This window comes from Podarcis vaucheri, assembly GCF_965113315.1.
Source record: "Podarcis vaucheri genome assembly, chromosome: 2".
Lineage (NCBI taxonomy): Eukaryota > Metazoa > Chordata > Lepidosauria > Squamata > Lacertidae > Podarcis > Podarcis vaucheri.
The window spans coordinates 78214179-78238220 of NC_138760.1; the positions used below are offsets into that span (position 1 = coordinate 78214179).

General features: G+C 41.4%; 1 protein-coding gene and 1 long non-coding RNA gene across 2 annotated transcripts in view; one reads left to right on the forward strand and one right to left on the reverse strand.

Annotated features, from left to right (window-relative positions):
- MAPKAPK3 (MAPK activated protein kinase 3) overlaps positions 1 to 24042 on the forward strand; it is a 71741-nt gene that overhangs the window by 23776 nt on the left and 23923 nt on the right. The gene's annotated exons all lie outside the window — the stretch shown is intronic.
- LOC309527745 lies at positions 2200 to 22700 on the reverse strand. The gene is made up of 3 exons (XR_014217330.1): positions 21748 to 22700; positions 8398 to 8647; positions 2200 to 3647 (listed from the first exon to the last, which is right to left on the reverse strand). It is a non-coding gene; the product is annotated as an uncharacterized lncRNA (long non-coding RNA).

Genomic DNA, 24042 nt, shown 5'->3' on the forward strand with positions numbered 1-24042 from the left:
GCTGTACAAACATGAATGTGCTGACTCAGCCTTGGGAGAAAAATTACTGCTGCTCTCTTCTTACAGATTTGGAGATTTAGGCTCTCTCAAGGTCACCACATCGTAGCAACAAGACTTGTATTCAGGTTTCCAGCAGTGTTGTCTAGGCATCAGTGTCCATGTGCATGGTACTGGACCCTTGATCTAATGGATTATCTGTAAGAGGTAACAAGTCCCTTTCAACTCTACAATAGTGTGATTCTTTGTCCCTTTTAGCAAAGATTCTCCCATGTAAGACTTACCAGCACAGTGGTACCTCTGGATATGAACGGGATCCGTTCTGGAGCCCCGTTCACATCCTGAAGTAAACATAACATGCAAGTGCGTGGGTCGCATTTCGCCGCTTCCACACATGCGCGTGACATCATTTTGAGCATCTGCGCATGCGCGAGGGGCGAAACCCGGAAGTAACATGCTTCGTTACTTCCGGGTCGCCGTGGAGTGCAACCCAAAAATACTTAACTTGAAGCTACTTCAACCCGAGGTATGACTGTATTGGGGCATTTCTGTTCCAGTATCTGTTCTGAAGACAGGCACAACATAGTACTAATTGCTCTTGTTAATTGAAAATCTTGATATTGGAGCACTTTGTGCAATTGATCTGAGCTTTTAGAAGAAGCTATTTGCATACAGTTCCTGCTATGTTTTTCCCCCTCTTAACTCAACAATCCTAGTTCTAAACTTGTGAGAAACTGTTTGCTCTTTTTTATATCATTTGTTTCGGACGCATAAAACATTGTCAGATGTACACACAATTAAATTAATCCCCTTTAGTTTTTCATAGTAATATAAACAGCTGTAAGAGCTTCAGATTCTGGAAAGGCAGCCGCTTCTGAAGTTGGATTTATCTGCGTATTGGTTAATCACTTCAGACAGGCGCCTTACATTCTGTCAGAGCCCTCCAATTATTTACAGTACACAAATAATTAGTGAAGCACAAAGGGACAAAACTGTTAGCTGCCTGTACTTCTGAAATTTATTGTACCAGGTAAGCTTGCTGAAGGATTAGCTGGGTTGGGTTTCAGTGGAGGCTTGCTAAATTTGGAAAGTGACAAAATGTCATCCCACAGGATTTCCAAAAGCAGCCTGAGAAAAGACAGATAGAAAAGGATTGATGAGAAGGTCAATTCATTTAGAAACTGCTGCAATTATGATGGATTGATATGGTGTGGAAATTTCCTCCAGTCTCAATGCTGTATTATCTTCTTGTTGCTAAGGTGCTCAGTGGCTTACTGAGTGTGAAAGGAGTGGGATGAGCAAGGAAAAGATTTGGAGTAGCTTGAAAGACAGCTATGCTTCAGAATTTGACAGATGCTCCTGAAGCTACATGCCCATTACTATTAAAAACATTTTGTGTTGAATATCTGAGAAGCATAACTGACTTGTCACCAATGGGGAAAAAAGTTCAGTATTATAAACTGATTTTATTGATTAAAGGCTTATAAGCAAATGTGCAACTCTTGTTCTTCACATCCCCTAAGAAACTCAGTGTGGCGTGTTTTAATTAGGACATTTCAAGTACAGACAACTCTCTGTACGAGGGTTGCGTTCTGGGCATTCATGCATGTCAGTGGAGTGCACGTAAGCGTGCCCTATCCCATTCTTCCCCTGTTTCACCCTCTTCTGGATCCAAAATGACCTGCATGTTGGTGGTCGTGTGTCAATTTGATGCATGCAAAATGGTCACCACCCGTATTCAAAACTTATGGCATCTCCAGGGGGATGGTTGATTTTTGGGAATCAGAAACCTGGAGAATACCTTAGAAAAATACCACTTTCTGTATTAACCTATGCATATCCAGGCTTACCATATGTGCACAGTAATGCTATGGACATGATTTGGTTAGCTTACCCTATCTATATTAATTGGCCATACTGTTTACTTCTGGTGACAATTTCATGATTTATTGACCTCCCAGGAAGACCATGGGTGGGTTGAAATGTGTCTGGTCTTCAGCATCCATTTTCTAATTGTTGGTCACATGGGCTTGATGTTTAGGCAGTACCTTGCATTGTTCTGTTCACAATGAAGACATTTTAGAAATATCATTTTAATGCTGTATGTATGGTTATATATGTGACAAGATTAAAGCTTAATTCTATTTTTTATATATTTTAGTAGCAATACTATTTATTTTTTTTGCTCATACTCAACTTTATGCCTTAGAATTACATGTTGTCAACATGTATTCATTTGAGAAAAGTATACATTCTTTAAAAGGTTTCTTTATTTATGAAACACTTCCTAGGAAGCATCTTTGCAAAAATCTCAAAACTTATGTAACACCATTGCATATATAAAAGCAATTTGAACAGTTACATATATAGCAACAGTTTTAAAAAATACACACACATGGAAACAATTTCAAGTTCCAATACAGATAATCGACTGGTATCTATAAGCGTTCACTGCAGTTGTTGTACAGAATGCTGAAAGCGTGTGGGGTGGGGGCAGGGGGGAGAGAGAATAGAAATATGAAGGATGCATTCAATGAGGGGGGTATTTTTAGTGCTGAGAAATAAAATTGTTTGGGGCAAATGCAAAATAATGGAAATTATGCTCTGAGGGTATAGCTACAGATTCATACCAAAATGAAAATGAACATTTTGAAATCAATATCGAAGTGGTTATTATGGCCAAGAAAAGGATTATATTTAGTCCTCTGTGTGTGTACACATATAATGTGAGTAGGACCAATTGAAATCTGCCTAGGCTCTGGTTCTCATTCCAGAATTAAGGTATGGCCACAGAGGGTAGATAAGCCTGAAGCTCGCTCCGGTGCAATGCTGTGCCCGGTCTTTGTGAATTGCCAGCCCTGTATGTCAGACTGTTCCTTTGTCGTGGGGGGAACAGTTGTAGAGGAGTATATCTGGAAATCAGCACCTCGGCCATCTCTGTTTCCACATTATGAGAAGCTGAAGCACATTTGGTGGAACAACCATATTTAGTAATGATTTAAGGATGAACTCTTCAGTGGATCAGTAGATTAATCAACCAATGCTTGGGTTGATTCATCAGTTCAGACAAATGTAAATCTGGGGATGGGGAGGAGATTGAAAAGAAGCATACTTTGTTTAAACTATTTTGGCTCTAACATCAAACTGTGATAGGAAACTGAAAAAGAAAATCCTGTATGTTAACATAGACTTTATTCCACCATTTTCAAAAAGGCACATGTGCTTTTGGTGATACAGAAATTTGTTTAATTTATTAAATGCATGATTAATAAAGTAGAAAAAGTCTTGAATCAGCAATCCTACAGGAGTAGGATAACTGGACTTTTTAAAATAAAAAGTGATGTTCTAGAAAGTATAATTCTTTGAAAGTGAATACAACTCAAGACATGGTGCTGCTGATGTAAACTGACATAATAGTTACAGCAAATGTGTACTACAGCATTCCAGTATTTTAAACATAGGTTATTAGAGTTCACATTGTATTTCACCCCATGTTTATAACTGCATGTAAGCACCACACATCATTGCTTGGAAGAAGCAGCTTCAAGTCATCTGAACCATCCTTTTGTACTTGTCTTGATTTGCTTGTTTTCCCAAAATCTATTTTTCTTCAACCTTTTGGAGAGTTCAGATTTCTTTCATCTCAAATACTAGTTAGAGGAAGAAAACAAAAGCCCTAATTTTAGACCCTGAACCTTCCTTTATTGAAATGGAAGCAAGTTAACAGCTTAACTCCATGTGTGTCTATTTTGCAGGAAGCCCTACTTGGAGTGGAACATATTCTGAAATAAGGGCCAAACATACACTAAATGCATAACTTAGTACAACTGACCTCACGTCATGGCATCACTGTGTACCCTTTTTCCACCTGCACTACACATTTTAATTGATGAGGGGGAGAGAAATGCAGGCAGGCAGGTTACCTGTGCTTGGTATGATGGTGGAGGGGAAACTAGACACATGGCCACCATTTTCAGAGGGTGCCACAACTTCTAGTTCAATGCCTATCCCTAAGTATGCATACCATAAGCCTGCTGGATTGGGCTAATGGCTCCATCTAGTCCAGCATTCCTATTGTCACAGTGGCCAACTAAATATCTGTGGGAAATCGTCAAGCAAGACCTGAGCACACAAGCATTCTTCCTTCCTGCAGTTTCCAGCAGTTAGTATTCAGAGTTAGTAATTCTGGGCAGGATTTTCTGAAAACATCAGTGTCATCAAAACAGATTATTTTCAGTTTGTGTCTAATTGATCTTGATGAGAAGCAAGCTTTTTTCCCTTGCTGGTTTTCTTATGTTATTTGGATCACAATACATATACTACTATGGGCATATACTTCTTGTTTCCTAAAGAAACGCTGACATAAACAGATAATCATAAACATAAAAAATACTTATCTATTAATGCTTATAAAATGGTGCCACAGAAATCTAGTTCATCATATCTCTTAAGCTTATTATAAACTTAAACTTTAAACCTGTTTGGAAAATAAAGACTACAAGTAGCAATATTACAGCATGAGATAATATAAGCATTGCAAATATTAATTATAGCAGCATTTTAAAATTATATTTGATTTTTTAAAAACTTTAATTCCACCTAGAACCTCCACCATTTGGGATGAGGAACCTGTAGCCCTCCAGGAGCTGTTGGACTACAACTCCCACCATCCCTCCTAACTCCATTTTGTTGGCCACACCAGGAAAAAGATGCTGGACTAGTAGATGGTGACTGGGCTGTTCCTATGCTCTTACATCTTTAACATACATAGACTCGGGCCGTGATACACGTTTAACAGGGAGGAAGTCCCATTCAATTCAATGATACATACTTCTGAATAAACACGTACAGGATTGTGGTGAAGCCATTGGTGAAACCACATTTTGCACTTGTTATAAAATTTAGAACAAGGTTGTTGTTTTTTGTTTTTTAATGATGTATTCAGTGGTAGGAATCACTGAATAGTTAGACAAGTCAGAGTAAAAAACTTAATTAGCTTGATACGCTACTGCTGCCTTAGTTGAGTTTGTATGCAATTTTTCATTGGAGCTAATCAGCCCAAGGATGCGTATACTTACATTTTAGCATCTATTATGGGAACCATTTTGTATAAAGAACAGTAAGACAACAAAGATATGGGGTGGCCTTTTGAACAGAAAGCATGACCAGAGTTTTGTTGGTTTTTTTAAACAAAACCAAGAGACATAAAGGAAAGTGTGTGTTTGTTTGTAAAATAATTGCTATAAATCCATACAAATCCACGAAATGAGCAGAGTGAAAAATAATTCTGTAGTTCTACCACTTCAGAGGAATATTTAACCGAAAGCTGGGGTTTAAAGTATGCATTTTATTCTGTGACAGACTTCTTTCAAGATATTTTTGAGGAGTTGATTATGTTTTTTTTTCTTATTTTGGAATTAAAATAGCTTTGGCTTTTCAACTCCTGAGTTACTAGAGATGTTTCCTGGCAGTGGGTAAACTGGAGTTCAAAATCTAATTAAAAAAACAAAAGAACTATAATAGCATGTGTACCTCCCCCACTCCAAAAAATCAAAGCTTGTTTCAGAGACACCCTGAATCCAGGTGTGTTTGGCAGTGATGAGATGGTAGAAAGGTAATAATGATGGCACTGTTAACATTGGCACTGTGTGTTTTTAATATTTATGGAAGTCTGTAGGTGGGCATAGTCACTACAGGGAGTATAAATTTAATTTAAAAGGCAATAAAAGGCAGAGGCTGGAGAGAAGGCATATCAACCTTGTACCCTCCACAGAGCTGGAAGAAAAACTGCCTCCATCTAAGGTTATAGTTGGTCCCTTTTAGATTCAGCTGTTGATATTTACTTGAATAAAAAAAATATTTTCACACAGATAACAGTAGAATGCTGGAACACAGGCTGCGTAGCCATATCTTGCTTCTGCTATTCAGAATTAGTCTCTTATTATGCAGTGTGCTGGCAAGTACTGATTTCACACTATCATACTCTTTGGTAAGCTTTTGTTTTACTCGTAGCCAGTAGCATGAGCATAATCCAGCAGTGACTTCGGTAGGATGTGGGTTGCTAAGTAGTAAGTAATAGTTGATGTCCTCAACAATTTGAGGGCACCATATAGGCTACCGCTTCTCTACACAGTTACAGAATATAATGTCATGGACTTCGTTTCTCCATCACTATTGTCACTTGAAATAGCAGCTGAACCCCTCTAGAGAACTGCAGCTGCATGGCTTGGTCAAGCTTCCTTTGTATAAGCACAAGTTAACATGGAAACGTGTTTACCAGTTCTGTAGCACATCATGTTCTGAACAATGATGAAAGGTGGCATGGTATGTCACTCTGTAGCTGTGGAAGTTTGCAGATTCAAAAACATATTGTTAAAGCGGTTGCTGTGACCTGAGAATACAGTGGTGCCTCACAAGACGAAAAGAATCCGTTCTGTGATTCTCTTCGTCTAGCGGTTTTTTCGTCTTGCGAAGCAAGCCCATTGACGGATTAGCGGATTAGCGCTATTAGCGGCTATTAGTAGTTTATCGGCTTATCGGATCAGCTGATAAGCGGCTTAGCGGCTTAGAAAAAGGTGGGGAAAAGGAAAAAAACCCACAGGAACTCGCAAGATATTTTCGTCTTGCGAAGCAAGCCCATAGAAGATTCATTTTGCGAAGCACCTCCAAAACGGAAAACTCTTTCGTCTAGCGAGTTTTCCGTCTTGCGAGGCATTCGTCTTGCGGGGCACCACTGTACAGATAGCATGTTATGAAACATTGCCATGTTAACTCATATTTACCCAAAAGGAGCCATGCAGCTGTAATTCTCTTTCAGGATTCGACCAGTGGGGAACTTCACAATTTATTGATTACTATGGACATTTGTGACTGGGGAAGATATCTACTTAAAGGGTTTGTTGAAAGAGGAAGGTCATCATCAGTAAGCACCCAAAAGATAACAGAGATGGCCTCTGTCTAATATTCAAAGCGAGAGAATTTCAAAGGGTACGGACTTCCTGATAAGATGGTAACTGCAGGAGGCCCTCACCTGCAGAGCACAGTGATTGATTGGGTATATGAGGGGTGATGTTTCAGGTATTCTAGTCCCAAGCTGTATAGGGCTTTATCCACCAAAACCAGCACCTTGAACCTAGCCAGGAAGATAATTAACAGCCAGTTGTAATCCAACAACTGGCAACCTAGCAGTTTGAAAGCACGTCAAAGTGCAAGTAGATAAATAGGTGCCACTCCGGCAGGAAGGTAAACGGCGTTTCTGTGCACTGCTCTGGTTTGCCAGAAGTGGCTTAATCATGCTGGCCACATGACCCGGAAGCTGTACGCCAGCTCCCTCGGCCAGTAAAGCGAGATGAGCGCCGCAACCCCAGAGTCGGCCACGACAGAACCTAATGGTCCCTTTACCTTTACCTTTGTAATCCAACAACATCTGGATGGCTGTCTGTTGGCTACCCTTGCATTGTTGCATCAGTTTTGTGATGTGCTAAATTTCACATGGGTTTTGAGCTCATGAGCCTGAGACCTGCAGCTACTTCTCATTTTTATTTAATTAACACCATTTGAATCAAATTGGCACAATTCGATTCTCAGTGGGATGTCGGGGGATGATCAGCGTCCGGGTTGCTTTTTCTCCTTAAAGGCTATATGATTCTCTGGCGTCTGTGGCATTTCATTTTTAGCATGGAAAGTGCTGGCATTTTTCTGAAATATAAGTCTTCCATCAGTTGAGCATTCCAGCCTCCTGGCGTAACTGAAAGCTCTTTTACTGATGGCCCCTAATGCTGGAAAAACTGATGAGTCAGCCTTTCGGTGGCAGGAAATGCTTAAAAATGATGAAAGCAAATATGTTATGTTCTCTTTGCTTTCCAAGACTTGGAAGAATACATTTGCTGAATCACATCAGGAGTTGGCTAGCCCATTATCTTTTTCCTGATAAGCTCATGTCCATGTTTTGGGACTTTAGCTGAAATGGAGAACAGCATAAGGGTGCTAACGGCACATTTCCATTTAATGCTGCTAGCTTTGGAAGCCTAAAGTTTAGGGATAACTTCTGCAAAAGTTCTAGAGGGTGGGGTTGTATGTCTGAGACCCTCAAACTCATAACTGTATGTATATTTTACATAATAACAACTACAGTGAAAAGTGTGTATTCTCGTTAGGAATAGTAGGAATATAAGAAATGTAGCTTTTCTCTTTAGCCATTAAGGTTAGAATTGTTCAGGGTTTATTATTAAAAAAATGAAGGCTGAAGATATCTGAATTCTAATAAAAATCCACTGATCTCAAACATTGACTTTAGTGACGGCTTTCAATCAGATGTTTCTCAGTCAATATTTAAGCAAGCATCTGCTTCTCCTGTGCACGCATATCCCTCACATAACTAGATTTTCTCCAGTATCTTACCTGTTAAGGAAATGCTTGGTTATAGTATGATTTCTCTTATGCAGAACAAGGACTGTTCCACCTGTACAAAAGCTTTGATGCTTTCCTCCCACATGTTGTGCATGTCCTTCAGTACCCCTGTAATCCAATAGACATGAGGAAGGAAGCAGATTGCCTTGCCACTAATGCTTGGAAAATTGGATCAATTGTGACTCCTGGAAGAAGCGGAAATGGCTTTTGTCTTTTCCCTCCTCCACATAGATGGAAAAACCTTGAATGGAATGGGGGAGGAAAACAGACATCTTAGCAAGGTCACAAAGATGGTAGGTTTAAAATTCTTAACAGGGTGGGTGGGTGCTCAGAGAAAATAGATAATGAGGATTCCTGAATCCTTGCTGCTGACTTTGCTGTTTTATGGGCAATGCTCAGCAGGCTGAGAAGTTGAGACATTTAACACATTTATATCCTCCCTTGATATAATACCTTGGTACTACAGGCCATCACAATCTCTAAAATGAGAGTGTCCCCTAAATATTTCCCAGAGGAATGGCAGTGTTAGAGATTCCCAGTGCCCTCCTGTGACCTTCCAAGGCCCAGATAGGCAAGGAGACTCCTTCCTTACCAGCCCTTGGGACACTCCCGGAGCCCTCACACCTCTTTCCCAGAGGCTGGCAAGGAAGGTGCCATGCTTCCTGGGCTTTGGGAAGACCATGCGAGGGCTGTGGGATGCTGTCAGAACCCTCCCACACTACCTTCTTAAAGCCTGGTAAGTGACAAAAGCCTGCTGGGTACATGGGTGGGGTGGGGGAATAAATAAATGGAGAGCAGAGACTGGTGGGCTTCCCTGGCTCTCCGTTTGTTTATTTATTGCCCCCCCCACCCCCACTCATGAAAGTTGTGGTCTTGTAAGTAAAATTGTGGCTTAACTGTATTTAGAATGGTGGATAGACAGTTGATGAGTCTAATCTCAAAAGCAGAGGTAACCAATGTGTTGCTCTTCAGATGTTGCTGACCATATCCAGTTGTCAGGGATTATGTGAGTTGTAATCTAGGGGCAGCTGACTTGTGGCCCTCCAGAGGTTAGCCATCCCTGTGGCAATTCAGCAACATCTAGAGGGGACCACATTGACTGCCCTTGAAGTAGAGTGATACAGGCCAGTTTCCTAATCCCTGTTTCCTGTAGAACATACAGTGGCACCTTGGTTTACAAACTTAATCTGTTCTAGAAGTCCGTTCTTAAACCAAAACTGTTCTTAAACTGAGGCACACTTTCCCTAATGAGGCCTCCCGCCGCCGCTGCCCTTCCACCGTTCGGATTCCATTCATAGACCAAGGTAAAGTTCTTAAACCAAGACACTATTTCCAGTTTTGCAGAGTTTGTAAACCAAATCGTTCTTAAACCTGACTGTTCTTAAACCGAGGTACCACTGTACTTTCATTCCTATAGTCCACAAAAGCTTGTGCCATAATAAATTAGTAATTCTTTGAGATGTCTTTAGTTTTAAGATTCTACAAGGCTCTTAAGGTGCTTTTGCAGCAAAGAGTAACATGGTCGTCACCCCACCTGGAATATACTGTGATATACTGGAATATAGGACCAATAATTATACATACAGACATAAATTTCTATACAGCTAAATCAAGAAAATAAATCTCCTCAAAACGCTATGCATAAAAAGCTCTATAAAATCAAAAGTGAAAATATAAAAAGGCAAAGATCAGAAGAACATAAAACTGGGTTGCGTGGCAAGATAAGCTTGTGGAAATGAAAATGTTTCCGGCTGGTGTATAAAACTAAGCACGGAGGATGTTTGCCTATTATACAAAGGCCATAAATTCCATGATATATGCGCTGTTGTGCTAAACATCCGATTCTTTGTGGCCACTGGACAGATATCATAAGAGGAAGTTAGCAATGCATCTCCATCAGATCTCCAAGAATGGATAGGAATGTATAGAGAAAGGCAGTCCTTTAAGTTGGCTGGTCCCAAGCTGTTCAGGGCTTTATAAACCAACAGCCCAGATTGTTCTCCCTTGGAGTCTATGCAGGATAAGATAAAAGGAGACATAACTCCTGTTCTTCAGCTGTAGAGTAATAATCATCTTTTCAAGATTGAAGATCTGACATGGTGCCATGATTTCTTGCACTGCAATACAGAATTGATTATTGGGAAGAAATCCCCCTTGGTTTGCATATTTCCAGATTAAAGCTTGTGTACAGTAATATTTAAGATTAAATCAGCAAGTAGGAGATATGACAGATCTTGAACAGCTTATTATGAGAACTATGAAACACATGATGACAGAAATATATCATCTGCTTAATAGGTATGATACAGAGCCAGAACAAATGAAAGGTTAAATGATAAAACGAGTTCAAAGTATTAGAGAAGACATACAATTAGATATCTGGGAAAAGTTTTTGCAAGAGCCACACAAGTTCTCCTTAAATATGAGAATAAGGGGGAAATGTTCCAAGATATATCACTCCGGACCAGATACAGAAGATTAATTAAAATTATTCAATCACACGCTGGAAATGCCAAAAAGGGAGAGGTGACCCCCCCTATATGTGATGGGAATAGGATGTGTCAAAAGTAACTGGAAGAAAATTTAAAATAAACTTAAAAGAATCTTGGGTTACATAATTCTCCATTCAGTATTTTTTAATTGAATTATGTGAAAAGCTGTTCTGTTTTCTTTTTTGTGTACAATTTTGAAGTATAGTGGGCCCCAAAGGCATGAAGCCTTTAAGGAGAACGTTGTTCTTGATCATTGCTGTGCACCAACCCGCTTTCAGATGTGGGTCTGGACTCCTTTAGGGGAACTTCCTGGAACTGGGGATCAAAGGCTTCCACCTCCTCTATTAATCTTTCAGGTTATCCGTAAGGCAACCCTCTATTTTGGCTTGCAGTACCTTTTGCTTAAGGGACGCGGGTGGCGCTGTGGGTTAAACCACAGAGCCTAGGACGTGCTGATCAGAAGGTCGACGGTTGGAATCCCCACAATGGGTTGTGCTCCCGTTGCTCAGTCCCTGCTCCTGCCAACCTAGCAGTTTGAAAGCATGTCAAAGTGCAAGTAGATAAATAGGTACCGCTCCAGCGGGAAGGTAAATGGCATTTCCGGGTTGTGGTTTAGTCATGCTGGCCACATGACCCGGAAGCTGTACGCCAGCTCCCTCGGCCAATAAAGCAAGATGAGCGCCGCAACCCCAGAGTCAGCCACAACTGGACCTAATGGTCAGGGGTCCCTTTACCTTTACCTTATGCTTCTGTATTGTACCTCTTAGGAGGCTACATGTCTTGGATTGTTCATTTTTCTCTCCCGTCTGTTTGTCTACTCCAGACCTTGGCAGAAGGGAGAGCTCTACCTGCTCAGCCCCCCCGTTTTGTTGCTGTTACACTTAAGGAGGCTCAGGTATTTATGCCTTGTTCTAGGGAGACATACGACCATAAGAATAGCATGCTGTATCATCAGGCCAATGGCATCCAGCACCCTGTTCTCACAGTGGCCATCCAGACGCTTGTGGGAAACCAGGGAGCAGAACAGAGCATAAGAGCATTTCCCCCTCCCGTGGTTTCCATTAACTGGTATTCGGAAGCACTGCTGCCTCCAACTTTGGAGACAGAGCATAGCCATCATGGCTAGTAGCCATTGATAGGTTTCTTCTCCCTGAATTCGTCTACCTTCTTTTCCTTGTGTAAGCACACGATCTGCTTCTGATACTCTGTACTACTTGCTTTGAAACAACTTTCTTAATGGCAGCTACTTCCATTTTAATTTCTACTCTTCATTCTCAGAGAATGTGTTTTCATGGACTAGTTTCAATTTTCCATATTTTCCTGCTTGTCGTTGCCACATTCTGGAGAAAAGAGGAAAAGCTTCTGAAATATTTTACTTGGGATTTCTAATCTCAGTAAATCTGAGCAGCTTTGAAGCATCATTATGCTACTTTCCTGTTCGGGATGCCAGCACTCTTTGTAAATGTTCACATCCCAAGTGGTCCATGCAGTGATTGTAGAAGAGAGTGTGCGTGTGTGTTTATATATTCCTGAACAGCGGAAGAGATCAATGCAGTGTGTTGCAGATCTATATTTTCTCTACTCTCTTTAGGATGCTGTTTAACTGGTCGTAATCTAACACAAGTTGCTCACTACTAAGTCACATTAATGTCAATGGGACCTAGAAACCCTTAGTTTTATAGTCTAATTAATGAAGGAAAACCACAAAGTCCAAAGAAAGCCACCTTGTCCTAAATGATTCCTGCTATTTGCTCTCAGGTGCTATCAGTTACAGTAGACGCTAAATGTCATTTGCAGTTAGTAGAACTCAGATCATTTCTCAGCTTCTTTCTGTTAGCTAAAAATGTGAGGGAAGCCAGCCAAGGACATGTCAGAGGTGATAGAATAGTTCATTTTGAAATCTAGACAGTATTTGGTCCATCAAGAGCTATGGGATATGAATAAGAAGTTACTGTAGTACATTGTAGTTTGGCCCAGTCTTGGTATTTTTAGCAGCTGAGAGAGGCACCAATTTTAGTAGTAATACCAGCAATTTTATGTTTTGAACTGTCTACTCCAAATGGCATGTGGCCATGGGGAAGAAAGACTGTCAGATAATACCACCTAGGAAACAGATGACAGACTACCTATAGCAGGTGCAGTATTACAGGGCATATGGACATCTTCAAGGGTGTGCTCCAACCTGCGTGGAAATTGCAGCTCATTTCAGTTTGGTCTTTAATTGAGTTGGTGCTAATTTTGCATGTTATCTACATGTCTGCATTTCCTCAGCCTTTAAGGTGAACTTTTGGTGTGTTAACCTTTCTCTTTCCCCAGTAATGGTGAATTTAAAAAACTCTCCTATTTCAGCCTGATTTTGACAGTGGCTCATTACTGACAAAAACAAATTAATAATGTGTGATCCATTTGCAATATGTTCTCTTGATACTGATAGTTCTGTCCTAACATGTTAAAATACTGATGGAAACAGAGGAGCAGGCTGAACTAGGCTGATGAAATAAAGTGTGTGACGTGCCTAGAATAGAATACTCCAAAATAATACATAGTAATAATGCATAATATCCACCATCATTGCCTTTCATATGCGTAGGCAGAGCCTATCATGTCCTTATGCTCTCCCTTGCCTAGTTCATGGCTTTTGTTTTCATCTTGCTTGTTTATTGCTTGATTGTGCATTTCCGGTGTTGTGTGAGCGTCTCATAAAGCATCTCTTGTGAAAGCATTCCTTTCATTTTAATAAGTCTGTTCAGAAGCATGGTAAACAAATCCTGCCCACACACTTAGACCAGAAACCTAGTGAAGCTCTGATACAGGAGAGGGTAGATCATATGCACAAGAATTGGAAAAAGCAGACCAACCCCAACCCCACCCCATTCCGAAGTTACACAAGATGCAGTAGCAGGAATATATTGCCAATAGTTTTCTCATCAATATCTGGCCCCATACCCAAATAGTTGAGAAGGAAATAGATTTTGCAGCTAGCCCCAAAGGCATGCAAAATATTATTTACAAAAATGTAGCATAACTCCTCTGTTACGAAAGCTGAAGAATTTCGACTCATTCTGTCTCCCTGGAAAACAAAATTATGAATCTAAGATGGGGTCCAAGAACGTTTACATCTTGCCTAGAGTTTAGAGGGAAATAAATGGGTTTTGAAAATGGTGCTTTATATACATCTAATATGTTTTGTATAGCTTTCTTAACTACTGTGTCAGCACAGGGCCCGTGTATTTTTCTAACCTACTGAATTCTTCTCACTGATGGCTTTTCCTTACTCCTGTGTTTTCCCTTTGCAGTTTGTTGGAAACTCCCCTGCTGAACTTGTATTTCTACTTTAGTCAGTATTGTCTCACCCATCTCCAGCCTCTGAAATGGCTCTCTGTTGTTAGCACATAAGAGCCCTGATAGATTAGACTGAAAAACTTAATTGGTTTGCCATGTTGCTTCTCCTAGTATGATCTGGGAGGAAGCCAGCAAACAGCACTTAAGAGCAATAGTCATCCCCTGCTGCTTCCCCCCCCAGCAACTGGTATTCAGAAACATCCAGATGTTTCTGAATGGTGCCCTCCGGATGTTTTAGACTCCAACTCCCATCATCCCCGAGCATTGACCATACTAGATGGAACTAGGGGAAATTGTAGTCCAAAATATTTGGAGGGCACTAGATAGCAGAAGGCTGAGGTAGCACATAGCCATCTTGACTAGTAGCTATTGTTTGTCTTTTTCTCCATGAATTTGTCCAGCCCCCTTTTGAAGCTGTCTTGAGTTGTTGACCATTGCTGCAGTTTATGGATATGAATTCCATAATTTTAACCACGCAATGTGTGAAGAAGTACTTGATTTCGTCTGTTCCGAAGCTCCCACCATTCAGATTCACTGGGTAACCCCAGGTTCTCATATTATGAGAGAGGGAGAAAACCGTACATGTTCTTCACACCATGTGTCATTTTATGACACTGGATCACGTCCCTGCTTACTTGCATCTTTCCTAAATTAAAAAAGGTAAAGGTAAAGGACCCCTGACAGTTAAGTCCAGTCGCGAATGACTCCGGGGTTACAGCGCTCATCTTGTTTTACTGGCCGAGGGAGCCGACATTTGTCCGCAGTTTTTCCAGGTCATGTGGCAAACATGACTAAGCCACTTCTGGCAAAACCAGAGCAGCGCACGGAAATGCCATTTACCGTCCCCACCGGAGCTGTACCTATTTATCTACTTGCACTTTGATGTGCTTTTGAACTGCTGGGTTAGCAGGAGCTGGGACCGAACAACAGGAGGTCACCCTGTTGCGGGGATTCGAACTGCCAACCTTCCGATTGGGAAGCCCAAGGCTCAGTGGTTTACACCACAGTGCCACCCGTGTCCCCTTCCTAAATTAAGAAGCCCCCAAACACTGTGACCTTTCCTCACAGCAGAGTTGTTCCAGCTTCCTGATAATTTTGGTTTCCCTTTCCTGCACCCTTTCCAGTTCCATAATTTCCTTCATCAGATGTAGTGACTCAGTGATGAACAGTATTCCAAGTGTGATAGCACCGTAGAGCTTTGTATAAAAGCATGACGATATTGGCAGTTTTATTTTCAGACCCTGTCCTAATGTTTTCCAGCATGGGATTCTCTATTTTCACAGCTGCCGCCCATTGGGTTGATGTGTCCATTTCCATGCTGCTCCTTCAGCTTGGAAGTAGATTAGTCTCCCTGCTGCCCCCCCCCCCCGGCCATTTGTTACATAACTTCCTATTTTCCTTTCAAGGACCCCATCTCACTTTCATGGGAGGGGGATGCTTTGTGGTGGCTCCTGTGCCACTAAGCTCATGTCAGAAACTCTGGGCCACAACAGAGGGACCTTCTCCATTGAGCGGAGCCCTCTGTAACTTGATCAGGAATCACAAATCTTGGTTCAACTCAGTGGTCAGCCCTTCTCCTTCCTACAAAGCCCTCTGTGTGTGCCACAAGAACTGAGACCGAAGAATGAGTTTTCCATTCTTTAATGCTGAATTTAGTTCACTGCTGCACAGTGGGAAGCAGCCCCAAAATCAAACCTCAGCTGCAAGGGAATCCAGGCTGCACCTGCTTATTCCCTCGTCTTTCAAGACCTCCTGGTCTCTCAGGAACATGGGAGGGCATCCCTCACCAGCTTATTTGCTCTCCACATGCCAAAGCCTTTTGCAATCATCATCAGATATCACTGGAGCCTGCAGCTTTGCTTGTTGTTGCAAGCATGATGCTTTCTGCCCTGGTGCTCAGTAACAACTGTGCTGAACCTTCCCTCCCTCCCACTAGAGGGCTCCATAGCGGGTTCTCCCCCCCCACCCGCACACATACCAGTCAGCCAGATGGTTGGTTCCCTCTCCATACTCTCATCATACTGGGCTTCCTCCTGCCGAAGCTCAATGCAGTACAACCCACATCCCTTCCCCTGACATTTTTTCTCAAGCCCTTTGGCACATGCAGAGCGCAATCTCTTATGCTGAGCTCTGCAGCCTGCAGAAATCCAACACTTAGTACAGTGTAAGAGACTTCTCCTGAGTTGGGGGAAGGTGTCTGTGAGCTCTTTACCAGAGTGTCAGGGCATCTGTCTCTGGCAAGAATATTTATAGAGGCCTGATTTTCAATCTTTCATGTCACAGTGACAATTAAGGTTCTCATACTGGCGACTGAAGGCAGGAACTGCTTGGTCAGTTTTATATGTCCCTACCAGTCAGAGTATGTAAGTTGTTTTACCTTGATGCTTGCATTTATGTAAGTAGGGTGCTGGTCTGGTTGCAATTTATTATTGTATTCTCATTTATCAAAGTTTGAATCAATCATTCTGTTAACAGTTTCAGTGGTTAAAATGGGGTTGCATCCAATATTGGATCTACTCAGAGTAAACTCATTGAAAATGGGCACAACTAAGTGGCTTACTGGCATTACATGTGAAAAGGATCTATGGGTCTTAGCAGACCACAAGCTTAACATGAGTCTACAGAGTGATGCAGCAGCAACAAAAAGGTAATGCTATTCTAGGCTGCCTCAACAGAAGTGCCCAGATCAAGGGAAGTAATAATATTGCTCTATTCTGTCTGGGTCAGACTACACCTGGAATACCGTGTCTAATTCTAGACACCACAATTTAAGAAGGATGCTGACAAGCTGGAACGTGTGTAGATGACCCAAGATGACCAAGGGTCTGGAATGGTTGAGGTAGTTGGGTATGTTTAGCCTGGAAAAGGAGAGACTGAGAGGATATATGATAGTCATCTTCCAATATCTCAAGGGCTGTCACATGGAAGAGAGAACAAGCTGGTTTTCTGCTGCTCTGAAGGGTAGAACTTGAACAAATGGCTTTAAGTTACAAGAAAGGAGATTCTGACTAACCATCAGGAATACCGTTCTGACATTAAGCGCTGTTCAACAGTGGAATGAGCTCCCTCGGGAGGTTGTGAACTCTGCTTCCATTGAGGTTTTTAAGCATGGCCATCTGACATAGATGCTTTAGCTAATATTCCTGTATTGTGGGGGGTTGGACTAGATCATGGATAGGCAAACTAAGGCCTGGGGGCCAGATCCGGCCCAATCGCGTTCTAAATCCGGCCCGTAGATGGTCTTGGAATCAACATGTTTTTACATGAGTAGAATGTGTCCTTTTATTTAAAATGCATCTCTGGGTTATTTGTGGGGCATAGGAATTCATTCATTTTCCTCCTCAAAATATAGTCCGACCCCCACAAGTTCTGAGGAACAGTGGACCAGCCCCCTGCTGAAAAAGTTTGCTGACCCTTGGACTAGATGACCCTTGGGGTTTCTTCCAACTCTACAATTCAATGATATGTTAGGCCAGTTAATTTCAATGGGTCTACTCTGGGAACCCAGTTGCTAGCTCAAGATAGCAAAATTGCTTTTTGTATTTTAAGGAGATTAACCCTATTAGAGGTCGAAGGAAGTATCCACACAATATAGTAAGCGGGAAGGCTTTCCAAATTACGCACAGAGGTGATAAACAGCTTTAGGATGTTATGAGAGCATACATCTTAATGTTGCTGTTGCCTGTCAGGAAACACCTTGAATTTAGTTTTAATCTCCCTCTTCCTGTGAACTAAAAAGACAGTGTTTATTAAAGGTGTTGTTGTCACCATCATCCTGGGAGGCAGAGCCCTCTTTCCCAAAAGTACAGGGCACGCGGTTTAGGGGCAAGGGGAGCTGGAATGCTTCATTACTAACCTTGCTAAATCCCTTCTTAGCCCTTTTGATTTCTTTGCAGATTAAGATGATTGCTTTACTACAAAGGATGTCTCCACAACAGGAACAGAGCATGAGCTCCTTTTCCATTAGCACACAGCAAAAATTATGAGATCCAAATATCCCCTCATTAAAAATCATTTGGGAACCTGGGAGCAAAAGCATTTTAACTTTCATCCAGGCCTACCTTATTCATAATTGTTGACTTTTAAGCATCCTGGTTTGGGTGGGAACTTGGATAATGTGAACTCTCTTCTTTTTCTTTATTACCTCGTAGTTGACTTCCTGCCTGAAGATGTGATCCTTTAATCCTGAAAGCTTGCATGTCTGTCCTGATCTGCTTTATGTAGTGTGATTAGTTAATGAATTTCACTACTAGAATTATTCCCCCCTCCCTTATGCATCAGCATTGCTAATGATTATTTTTTAAGGTTGTGGCCCTAAGCACAGGAAGTCCATCTGAACTCCGTGAGATTCGCTTGCAGGTAAACGTGTTTAGATCTGGACCATTACTTGCAGTTTCTTTTAAAATGTTATAATTGATTACTCATCTATGTAGGAGTGTATTAACCATCATCAGAAGTTTTTTTAGAAGGGGAAAATGTGCACAAAGTATCTGACATCCGTAGATTTCTTCCCAATCCATGTTGATGTGTTTCCCTAAATCTCTATCCTGCCCCTGAATGTTTCCATATCTGCAGGAAGAAGGTACAAGGCAAATGAGATCTTTCACATACAGTAACTGTGCATGTTGTTCTGCTCTCCCACTTGAGAATAGTCCTGAGAACAGAATGATTGAAATATCATATATCTGATACCTGAGCTTCTCAGCAGATGATCCTATTTTCAAGGTCAAAAGACTTATAATGTTCAAAGCAAGCAGAAATAATAAACAGGATCCCCTGTTGGGAATTGCAGCACTTTGAGAATAAATCGACAGGCTCTTCTTCTTTCCTTAAATTTTTGTGCAGCTGAAGTCACCAAATCTCAGTTCAGAACAAGCCCTCCTATAGTAAGCAAAATATAATGCAGCTTAGTTATTGATGGGAACATGTCAGAAAGCATGTTGGTGGTGCTATAGTTCCTCCACTGGTTCAGCTTATCCCAAGTATTCTTTGTTCTTCAGTGGCACACAGTTTGTTTTTGTCATCAAGTGTGTATTGGTTGTGCCATCAAAGGAATTGCAGCTTTGCAGAGGTAGCTTGGAGTTTAAAGGGCACAACAGAAAAATCAGCATGTGTATCAAAATAGGTGGTACAGTGGTGCCTCGCAAGATGAAATTAATTCATTCCGCGAGTTTTTTCGTCTAGCGAATTTTTCGTCTTGCGAAGCACGGTGTCGGAAAAGTTTTGGAAAAGCTTCAAAAATCACCAAAAACCTCAAAAAAGGCTACCACACCGCGTTCTATGAGTTGCTCCTCGAAGTCAAGTCACAACTGTATTAACGGTGTTAAGAAAAAGGAAACAAACTTGCAAAAAACGCAAGATGTTTTCATCTTGCGAAGCAAGCCCATAGAGAAATTCGTCTTGCGAAGCAGTTCAAAAACCGCAAAACCCTTTCGTCTAGCGAGTTTTTCGTCTTGCGAGGCATTTGTCTTGCGGGGCACCACTGTATTTAATTGAATTGAATTGAATTGAATTGAATGAATTTATTACGGTCATAGACCAGAAGACACTGTATTTAAAGCTTTGTTTGTGGGAACAGTGGGAAGATGAAAGATCAATACCCAAACTTCATTGATCTTGTAGATCCACACTAGCTACTTGTGACAGTGCAGAACAGATAGCAGGATGAAGGAGTGTCTCTTGATCTCCTTATTAGATCAAATGCGTGTGTACAAAGACTGCAGCAGCACACTCCTGGCTGGTTTGGAGTCAATGCTAGCTGCTCCTTGTAGGTAGTACATTGTGGTTTCTAGGCAACCCCTGGTTTCATTCTTGGCTGTTTTAGAGTGGGTGAGTTGTTACATGGATGCTTAGCATGCTACTTCGATACTTTGCCATTGAAGGAAATGCCCTCAAAATTTCCCTTCTGGTAAAGGGAGGTAAGCAAGAGGGAGGAGTGGGATTTTGATATATGTGTGAAGTAGAGGTAATGTTAACTGAGTTGTTAATGTGCATTAACCAGCCACTGTGCACATTCACCAGGCCACATGAAGAATGTGCATGTATATCAGTGAAGAGGGAATTTCACATATTTCCTGGCTAATATACATAATATTCAACAGGCGTTGGGGAATAGTCATATATCAATTGGATTTTGAACATTCTCCAATCACTGCGCATAACCTCCAGCAGGACTTAGGGAATGTATGTATCTCAACTGCGTATTGTAAACTCTCTGGCCAGTGTGCATAACCCCCAGTAAGCTTTGGAGAATGTGCATATCTCAACTGCATTTTGTTTGTCAGTATGCATAGTCTGCAAGAAGCATGTTCTTGTTTTTTTAGCTCTGGTTCAAAAATGTGAAATCTGCACCCTCTGGGTTGCTTCTGGCTACCGCTTTATCTTATGTAGTTTCCAACATACCCCTGGGCTGAGCATCTGAGCAGCATGAAGAAGTGGTGGGGCTCCATATAAAAATCAACTTTTTCTCATTTTGTGGGCAAATTACGTGCACATTCTGTATGAGCCTGATGAATGTGCACAATGGCCGGTTGTTATGCACATTAACTGCTCAATTTACATCACCCCTAACATATGTTATTACATTAATTAGTTTCTAAACCAGCCTTTATCTAATGATCCCAAGACAGCTTACAAACTGAAATCTCTATACTGTATTAAAACAAGATTCACACTGCAGATTTTTAATAGTATTAAAAAATATCATACAAAACACAATGCAGCTTAGTTCAGACTACATGCTAAACCAAACCTTGGCTTAGATCACAGCAGTGCTGCAGTGTAGGAAGAGCAAAGCAGCCACAATCCTCTCTTGGGAAGCTGCACATTCATGCTAAGCCATGGTTTAACTTAGCATTACGTGCAAACTGGGCTACTGCCAGGCAAACAATCCACAATATTGCTAACCTTAATGCATCAGTCACCACCAAATGCCTTGATAAAGAGGTACATTTTTGGTTTGCATTGAAAAGTTAATGTTGACACCAGCCACATATCTGAGGAGCGGGAGTTCTATAGATTGAGTACCACCACAGAGAAGTCCCTGTCTTGTGTCACTATTGCTCACTGGGCAGGAAAGTAAGCAGAGCCTTCGCTGTCGATATTTGTGTATAGGTTGGCTGATATAGAGGAGGGCTCTTTCAAATATTTGGATCCCAGTTCATTTACAATCTGAATTGCATTTGCTAGACACAATATTTGGATTCCAGTTCATTAACAAACTGAATTGCATTTGGTAGACATAAGGAACCAGTGAAGCTGCTGTAAAATAATGTATAAATATAGGTACGGGTGGGTGTGTGTGTTTCTGTGTCTCCCCTGCTGGAAGGCAGGCAGATACTGCTGGGCAGCTCAAACTGCATTACTGAAATCCATCATTAATCTGCTCTAGTTCAGATTTGGTATACCTGGAGAATTTAGATTAAGGCATACTGTCCTACTTCAGCCCGAAGACGCAGCGCTTGCAGAGGCCTTGTGGCGGAGAGTGCAGAGAATACAAGCCACTTACATGCTGCTGCTGTTCTTAAGTAATGTGCAGCCAAACAAGACCGCCTGAAGCTCTCTCGTTGGAGGTGGCCATTAAATCCAATAACTTCTGTTGTTGTCGCTAGATACTGCAGAAACAGCCAAATCCTGTGATGACAGAAACAGCAATTTCCTCCCAGCTGCACTTTGACAGGGTAGATATCTTAGGAAATGTTTTGTACATTGGTACAGATATCATAGCATTGTTATAAAGGGTGTGTTTGTGTGTGTTTCAAATGTGACTTTCTCCTCACAAGAGGGCAATCCTAGGGCAACTTCTCACAAAATATACCCCCCCCCCCCGAAATAATCTGTTGCATTTTAGAGGTGCAAGAGGCTTTGGAAAGGTAATAGACCACCTGATCAGACTCCCCACCCCCCGAATTCTCATGGGGATGGGGGAATCTGGTAGGGGGCAGGAGAGGGGCCAGGAGCATTAATGGGCACAATCCCACTCTGCTCTCTGTGCTTTCAGACAAATGCCCGAACCGGCCTGTTGCCACCTTCCCTGCAATCCTGGACATTCCTTCAGAAAGGGGAAGAGGATTGCTGTTCTCTGTTGTGCTCCTGTTGCAAGCAGGTTTTCTCCGTAGAACAGTGTTAATCCCTCAGTGCTGAACATTCTTTCCCCCCATAGGGATGAACGGCATCCATTAAAGTATAGGACATAGTAAAGCAGTATTCTCAGGGACACCATTATGGGGGAGGCGAAGCCCATTTCCTCTCTCTGGTGACTCCGGCCACTGAGAAGCAGTTCTATTCCTGCATAACTCTTGTTTCTTGGTCACACTGGAATGTGACAGTGAGGGGAAAGGGGAGATGCTCAGAGGAAGCTTTTCTGAACAAAGCTGAATCTGCAGGTTCCGTTTATCTGCATACTCATTGGTCAGGAAACCCTATTTCTAACGCTCCAAGCATTGACAGCTATAATGAATGTTTCAGTCCATGTAAATTAGCCACAAATATGAAAAAAAAAAATAGGTAGGCCCTTAAGTATCAAAGGAGATGAATTTTATTTCAAGAGCTTGTTTACATGATCCAGCAATACCAAGATAGGTAGCTCACAGTGGTTACCTTCTTAATGTGACTGATCTGCGGTTTTGTTTGCACTGATTAGTTCTGAAAGGATTGGCTGTTTTTCTTGTCTCTTCACACTGGGTTCCCATTCAGTGTCTTAGGCTGAAGCAGTGGCATCTATCTGCAGGATTATGATGCCAATACAGTTTGTATCGGTCATTCTGAGGTTTTCCTTCATACATCTTAATTCTATTAGATGCCTGGTAATTGTACATCCTTCTTCCTTGTATAAACCTAAATGGGTTGCAACACAGATTATATAAGCAAACGTTAAATGGAGGCCCATATCATGCAAAAAAAAAAAAAATGTTGTTGTTAGGCTCTGTACATTGTGCGTAGTTTTGGATTTATTTATTTTTACCCATGGCAAACTGCTGAGTCTCACATACTGTTCCGAGGTGCATTTTCTGCTTTTCAATTTTACGAAAAAAATATGCAGCATATTATCGGTAATGAATTCAGTATAACAAGGTGATTTAAATTAAATCAAGCATTTCCTGGTGAATCTCAAGAGTTTTCTGTGTGCTTGGCTTCTTTCCTTTAGGCAGCTGCCACTGCCACTTCGCAACAGGCAATGCTTATCACTTGAAAAAAAATAATAATCTGGGCTTGTGGCCAGAAGATGAGAGAGGGAATAGTGCAAAGGAGTCAATGTTTCAAAATGACAAAGCCCCGTATTTTGGTAATGCTCTCTGTGGAGCAGCTTCCCTCTGAAGAAAGGTTGCCACATTTGAGACCTTTCAGTTTGGAGAAAAGATGGGCCACTGGCCTGATCCAGCAGGCTCTACTTATGTTCTTAAAGGAGAAAACAATTGTTTCGTAGCGATGTAAACAACAAGCTGGATACCATTTTCACAAATGTAAGAGACACCGAGAATCTTGTGCCAGTAATCATTGTTATCATCAAAGTGTCATTGTTCTTATTGTATAGAGGAGAAAGAATTGTCAGGAGGAACCTGTGGAGGAAGTAGGTCAATAACACTTTTCCTCATAGGAATTAGATTTCCTAAGCTTTTACCCAAAGTTATCCTAGAGCTTTCTGAGGAGCAGAAGGAAAGATCTCAGTTGAGCAAAAGCCAAGTTTACATTCGGCAAGTTTGCATCAGAATGACCCCCCCCCTCCATTGGATCCTTTAACTATTTAATCAAAGAGAAATAAATCTGAATGAATAGAATAACTTAAAATATTTTAAAATGGACA